Here is a 7,531-nt window from a genome sequence, read left to right as displayed (position 1 = left end):
CACACTTCACAGATCCAGGGCTGCGATAATGAGCATTTTACAAAACTTGTATTCCTGTATCAGACACGCCAGCTATTGACGCAAGAGTACAGCGTGATCGACTGAAACGAAAATGGCGACTCCGCAGCAGCATGCACAAGCTGTTTTGTGCTATGCAGAAACAAAATCGTCGATTTCTGCGTAAAGAAACTATCATGCGTTGTACGTATGTGGTTCACCTGATATGACAAGCCGCGCAGAGCGGTTCGAGGCGCGATGTCACGGAGTGCGCGGTCCCTCCCGCCAAAGGTTCCAATCCTCCCTCGTGCGTGGTTGTGTGTGTTGTTCTAAGCGTAAGTTAATCTAAGCAGTGTGTAAGTCTGGTCCGTTAGCAATTCAAACACAACTTTTTTTGATACGACAATATTTAAGGAAGTGTAAGTTTCAGGCAAATGAAAGTGTTCCGAAGCATTACAGCAGTGCACATCGTAGCGTTTTCGAAGAGATAGTGGAGGACACGAGACAAGTGTTCCGCAGAATCACGTATGTCAATGCGGCAGGTGACTAGTGGGTCTAAGTGAATCCAGAGAATCACTGTATCGTGTACTACACCAGCGTCTTCTTTGTATGCTTTCATAGTGAAAATACTGTAACATCTCGTGCCAAATGACAACGAATATGCTGCAGCGTATTGGTATGAATGGAAAGATGTTTATTTTCAGATGAGGTGAGCTAACCTTTCAAATATCAGGAACGGTTAACGTTCATAAGTTTCAGATTGGGGCTCACAAGGCCATGAATACCTAAATGTACGTCTGATATGACTAATGCACGGCAGGACGCTGGACCGTTCTTGTGTGCAGAAAACACAGTGAATGGGTCAGTGTATCTGGACTTGTGGGAGCAGTTTGTATACCCTCAGATACAAGACTTGCAACCAGTCTCATTTTCCAGCAAGATGGAGCTCCGCCACATTGGTCAATGGCTGTTTGCGAGACACGAATTTTTCCCAGTCGCTGAATTGGACGGGGAGGGCGCACTGCCTGACCACTACGTCCCGCAACACTATCCCACTGGACATCTTTTTGTCAGGATTCCTGAGATAAGACGTCTATGCGACCAAAGTGGACGATATTCTTGTGTTAAGACAACAGATGAGATTACAGCAATGACCGAGGACTTGTTACAAAGAAAATGGCAAGAAATTTAGTACAAACTCAATATTTTTCATCCTATAAATGGTTTAAATTTAAAGGTGTAATGACGATTCTTAAATAAATTGTTTGACATGATCTAGCCTATGTCGCAATTTCATTATTATATCTACTCTAACATTTCTTCCTGGACCATCGAAATGTGCGAGACTTGAAAGGGACAGCCGGCATATTATTCCTTAGAACGGAAATGACCGAAATTGTGCTAACTCTTATGAATGTCTGAAAAAATCCTGCCATCAGTCCCAAAATAAGATTATTTCGATTATGCATAATGACATGTTGTGCTCTGTGGATCCTCATTTCGGTGCTTTGGCTCTTACGGCGTCGGCACGCATCTCCTGATATGGTATCTCACATCAAGTGTTTTCATTGAGATTTAATATATAGTACAAACAATTGATACTATGATTACAATACGTTACTGTTACGAACGGAAGCATTTCTTACCACTGTAGCGTTGTCAAATAGCTCCCAAAACACAGAAGATGATACGATGTAATGTGGCGAGTAAAAGCACAACATTTAATAATGCAACATAATAGAAGCACTGCAAACATATAAATATAACTGACAGTTTTTGTACACATCACTTGCTCACTATATTGAAAGTAGAAAATTACAGAGGATGCTAAATTACTTGAGGTCTTCTTCGGGAGAATTCGTTAATAAAAACTTTATACTATTCAAGTCGTTTTATTTCAAATAAACGTCCCAGAATCAAAGCCTAGTGATCAGCTGCGCTCTCTCTAAACTCTGTGGTCCTGAGATCGTTTCACATCTATGTCATAGAACTTTTTAACTCGGAGAATGGTTTTTTGTGTTTTCGTAATCATTTTATCTCATCTTTATCAATGCGCAAGCAAGTAGCGTCAAGTAGAAAGACTTGTACTAAGTGGGTAAACAACCCTGTATGTGCTCTCCCAGCTAATAACGCCATACGAACATTTCGTTTGACTGATACACAAGAAATGTCACAGGTATGGATTTTCCCTTTCCTGGAAGGGCCCCGGCGCCACTGCCTTGCGTACGTGAGCACAGCAGTGGCTCACTCCAGGCTGTCACACGCTTACCACTCGGAGACAGTGTCACAGGCAGCTCTAGAAGTCTTGTAGGTTTCCACACCTACACCGCCCTGCACTTCATGGAGATTGGCAGTTGCACACTTGTAAATGACCTAAGGCCGAAATCTATATTGTGGAATAGTTATACAGTCAAATGGCGGTTCCAACTTCCAATTAGCACTACTGTTACAACATCATTATCAATCTGGTTAGCATGATACTGGAAATGTGCTTATGAAAAGTACCAAAATTTGGTTCTAGCACTGTAACTTTGTATTTCAAATCTCTTCATCCACGGTACTCAGTAATATTCTCCCACACATCAGGTTTCGCCTCCTTTATTTATCACGTACATCAATCTGCTATGTCGTGCCAATTACTGTTACGTGTCGCTGACTACTCATTCTAAAAGTATCCGCTAGAAAAACTGACTACATAAAAGTGCATGTGTACCAGAATGAGGAAGTACACATGGTCTACACAACAATGCCAAATGACTGCCGGCCATTTACCAAATTTGATTTTCACATACTGTAGCAATTTTTGTAAACAAAATGACGTAGTGCGCCTTGGGAAGAAACAATATATGTGAGACCAAAGGTAGGTCAAACACAAATAAAAGAACGACTACAAATTCAGAATGATGTACCAGCAAGACAACAATCAGAAATTGTTATGATTCCTGTCATATTCAACAATCCTATCTCATAAGATTGAAGTTTGTTGTAGACATTCTTTCTCTTTTGGTAACTAGTTAAACTTTATTGTATAGATTAAGTATATATATATAATATTAAAAAAATGATTTATCCACTGTTGATTTATATATCAAATACTCCAAAACAAAGACATGCGAGCTAACATCCCGAAGATGTTCGGGCTCACATGCGGTTCCTTTTCGTTGAAATGTCTTGGCTCAAACACGTCTACGGATTGAACCGCACGCGTCGCATTACACGCCCTAAGTTAGACACTTGTGACCATTTGGTTAAATTGTCAGGCTGACTGCAAGACTGAAAAAATACAAAGTTAACGTGACATATAATACCAGTAATAATAATACCGGGAACTAAGCTAACGACCCATAAATGACGTAGGCCACACAGTTGCGATTTTGTTTAATGTTTATCCATAAAGCAAACTAATAGCGGAAGTGGTCGTATTTAGAATTACTGTTAGACTCGAGCGCATAACCATTAACAATCTCATTGTGAATTAAAAGTTCAACACGCCACCTCGTTAACGATGTGAAAAGTTCACACTCGGCGCGTGGCTGCTCACTGCTCAGAGACTCAGTCCCGCGAGATTTTCTAAGTCGTTTCACTTCCCAGCTGCCTAAAAACCGACTGGTGTCTCCAGCCGAACTGTCCCCTTTGACGCCTCGACCAGAACCGTCCCTCTCTGCCCGTCTCCGGCCGCACTGTCCCGCGCGCCGAACATCATCACTCAACTGACTAGGGCAGTTCCCTTTCCTGAAGCCGTCCATCTGATTGGATACAGCTTATTCTACATTATTTTACATTTTAACATGTTTAAATAATCAAAACTTGACAACTTTCACGTTCTAAATAAAGTAATAATAATACCCATTACATAATGAACGTTAAATTCTGTTACATAAAACGTGTCATTCAGTCATCATTCAGTGTGTTTTGTGTAGAGGAAATGATGATCCGATGCTTAACTGTAAATATTGATAATTTAAATCTACTATATATTTTAAACAAATGAAGATACAGAGTTGATATTTACAACGTTCGTCATTTTAATGATGTGCTTCTATATGAAGTGTCGTTCGTTAAGATCTACCAAAGCGTTTAGATTTTAGCATTCAGATCTTTGTTACAAAATTTGTTAATTTCACTTTAACAGTAAATCCTAACTATTACAGATACGATCAATATTCAAGTTTTATTGGGATCACCATGAAAAGTTATGGAGGATGGCAGATTAAAATTACTGTGGCTTGATTCCCTGAATTAGTACAGAATTAAATAGTTTCCATAAATGTTTCCCTTTATGGCTGATCTTAGGTCCGCCATATTTAACACTGCTACGTCTTCTCAGTCACAAATGGCTTCTACTCGGTTTCCCTGTGACGTAGGTTCTCGTCTATCTCACTCGCGCACTACAGCGCTTAGGCCTCAGTAGACCACAGACGCCTGTGAGTTTCCCCACCTCGTGGTGAATCTGCGCCCTTTGTGGCCTCCCGTACTGGATGACAGGGTTCGTTTCTCAATTCATGAAGGCTGACCCTTTCGGCCAAATGCTTAAATAAGAGGGTAATGCTCGTTAACCCTCAAAGACAATCATTATACTGCAATTAATGCTTTATAAAACTCCATAAGTGATAGAGGTGACTATAAAAAAATCGTGATATTTTCAATGTACAATCTTACACAAAAATCCTGACCGCCAGTCCACCGGCAACCGACACCCAACAACACGCCACCGCCACCCACCGCCACGTCGAGCGCCGTCGGACGAGATGGCCGCGGTAGGGCGCTTCTGCTGTGACTTTACTTAACAGCTGTCATTTGCTTGTTTCAAGTCCTAGTATTTCCCTTGGATTCTGTGAATCATATGTAACCGTTGTAAAATAGAGTCGCAATGGAAAAACGCCTAACATATACCATGCTGATCGCTTTGGGTTCAGTAAAGAGGTGAAGGCAGCTCGAAACCTTTGTACTGTTTGTGGGGTAAGTGCTTTCTGGTTAAACACGTCAGTAAAAGAATTTTCTTGTCTCGAGAAACATCATTCTGGAGCGAATGATTTTCAACATTCAGGAACTCGTGACAATTGCTGTCACTTGTGACAAATGGCGACCATTTAACAGTCGTTCGAGATTTGCATTTAATACGCAAGGTTAATAAGTCATGTTTCCGAATAGTGCACGCACTAATTCAAAGCAACATAAATGAATGGGTGAATATTAACGCATATTTACTTGGACATAATAAATTCGCTCACTGAGTATTCCCATGCTATATTCTCACTTAACAAAAAATGTACAACAAAAGGCAGATGCTCTAACAAAGAACATTGTCAACATAATACTTTTCATCTGGTGGCTCAAAATGAGTGTTGTGCACCACGAACTCTTCCCCAGGGGTATATCCATCGCAGCTGGTACTTGTTGCCAACAAATCAGTCACCTTTCGGTAACAGTGTAAGAAAAACGACCGACACGACGGCATCACGTGTTACTACTACACAATAACACTGTCTGATGACGTCACAAACAAACAGTTCGTGAGTTTGTTTGTGATGTTATCTCTCACGCACTTATTGTTGTGACCTGATGTCCTGAAATCTTTACCTCTCCCGTTGCTTATCGAACAACCGTCAAACGAATTCCTTTCTGGACGATAGTTTGATGATACCTTAGTAGCAATATGTCTCTACTGGCGTGGGATCGGTAAACTACCTCACCGTTGTCAGACTATTTTCGATAGTGTGAAGGAATATACAGTGTGTTCCAGGAGATGGTCAATAGAACAAGAACGGTTATTCGAATCAAAAATATCTAGTAAACATGGGTTCTGAGAAGCACACCTTAACAACTATGAGCTCTTCTACTTCAAGCCTTTCGCTTTCCGTATTGTGAGAGGAGGTAGTATGGACGAAAACAAGAAAAAATAGTCTGCTGGACATGAGCTCTAAAATGCATACCTTAAGACCTATGAGCACTTGTTTAGTAGGAGAGAAATGATCCATAGTAGCGAAGATGTACAACTGTTCATTGGACGCATTTTCTTATTTGGGTGCATAGTTGCATATTAACACCTCTCAGAATATGGAAAGCAAAGAGATTCCAGTGGAAGCCATTTGTTTCGCAGTATCGAAGATGAAGAAGAGCTCATAGTTCTTAAAGAATATGCATTTTAGAGCCCATGACTACTAGAATTTTTCACTTCGAATGATCGTTCCTGTCATATGCCTGAATACTGACTATTCGTCATGGGAAACCTGTATTGTGCAGAATTAATGTCTCCTGAGTTCTACTGTTGCGTTCAACTAACAAAGTAAAACGCTATTAAAACATGTACTGTAAGAAGAGACATGAAATACACCTTACTGCAATAACACTACGACGTATCTCTAGTTTACTAAAACATTAAGTATCTGTAACACGAGTGAGGGTATATTCTACATCTTTATTCTTCATGTCGACATATTTATTTCTCAACATAGTCATTGCGGTGAAGATATTTCTCCCAAAGAGATCAGTCTGTTGATACTGGCAGTGTACAACGTTTGACTTTGTTGACGAAGCCACAATCTCACTTCAGCTTGAAATGCTTCAAAACCGTAAAAAAAGCACTCCGTCTTCACGCCACGAGTGGCCTACCGGGACCATCCGACCGCCGTATCATCCTCAGAGGAGGATGGGGATAGGAGGGGCGTGTGGTCAGCATACCGCTCTCCCGGTCGTTATGATGGTATTCTTGACCGAAGCCGCTACTAGTCGGTCGATTAGCTCCTCAATTGGCATCACGAGGCTGAGTGCACCCCGAAAAATGGCAACAGCGCATGGCGGCTGGATGGTCACCCATCCAAGTGCCGGCCACGCCCAACAGTGCTTAACTTCGGTGATCTCACGGGAACCGGTGTATCCACTGCGGCAAGGCCGTTGCCCTCAACACTATCAAAGAGGATCCCTTAAAGGTGTTCTTTAAGTTTTGGAAACAGACGAAAACCGGAAGGGTATTGTATTGAGGTTGATCAACGAGAGGGAACACAAGGCGCTGATTTTTTTGCAAACGTCGCTGCACTTGTGCGCGGCCTGGCATTGTCATGCTGAAGCACAGGATGTTCCATGTGTTGACGATCTCTTCGAATAAGAAACTCAATTACGGTATACTGTTTCTTGTACACCAGCGTAGTTACACTATACCCCACCATGTTACATGCTACAGTTTAGAACCCTGTATCGGCTGAGGGCTGCAGATATGCAGACATCAAGAATAAAGGTTTAGAATGTTAATAATGTTTGTTTGGTTTTCAGAGCACTTTTTAGTACAGTCCTTTGATGGAGAAGATTTCTTAATTGAACTGCTGCTTGTAACTTTGTTACAGAAAACCAAATAAAATCTAGCTTTAAGAGAGAGCAGAACCGACAGCAGAAGCCACCACCACTCTACAAGAGATGATGTTACCTTACAGCTAGCAAGAAGCTGTGCTATGTATTTCTCCCTTATTGTTCCAGTGGTGGCTAGGAGAGATAGTTGACAATTTAAAAGACTGCATTAGTTTCACTTTTCGCGTGGAAC

General features: G+C 41.3%; 1 pseudogene; it reads right to left on the bottom strand.

The window, feature by feature from the left end:
- Window positions 1-6,779: 6,779 nt before the first annotated feature.
- On the bottom strand, window positions 6,780-6,896 carry LOC126476101 (5S ribosomal RNA; annotated as a pseudogene).
- Between the last annotated feature and the right edge of the window lie 635 nt (window positions 6,897-7,531).

The sequence above is a fragment of the Schistocerca serialis genome, chromosome 4, assembly GCF_023864345.2.
Source record: "Schistocerca serialis cubense isolate TAMUIC-IGC-003099 chromosome 4, iqSchSeri2.2, whole genome shotgun sequence".
Lineage (NCBI taxonomy): Eukaryota > Metazoa > Arthropoda > Insecta > Orthoptera > Acrididae > Schistocerca > Schistocerca serialis.
This window is presented reverse-complemented; position numbering and strand designations above follow the sequence as displayed.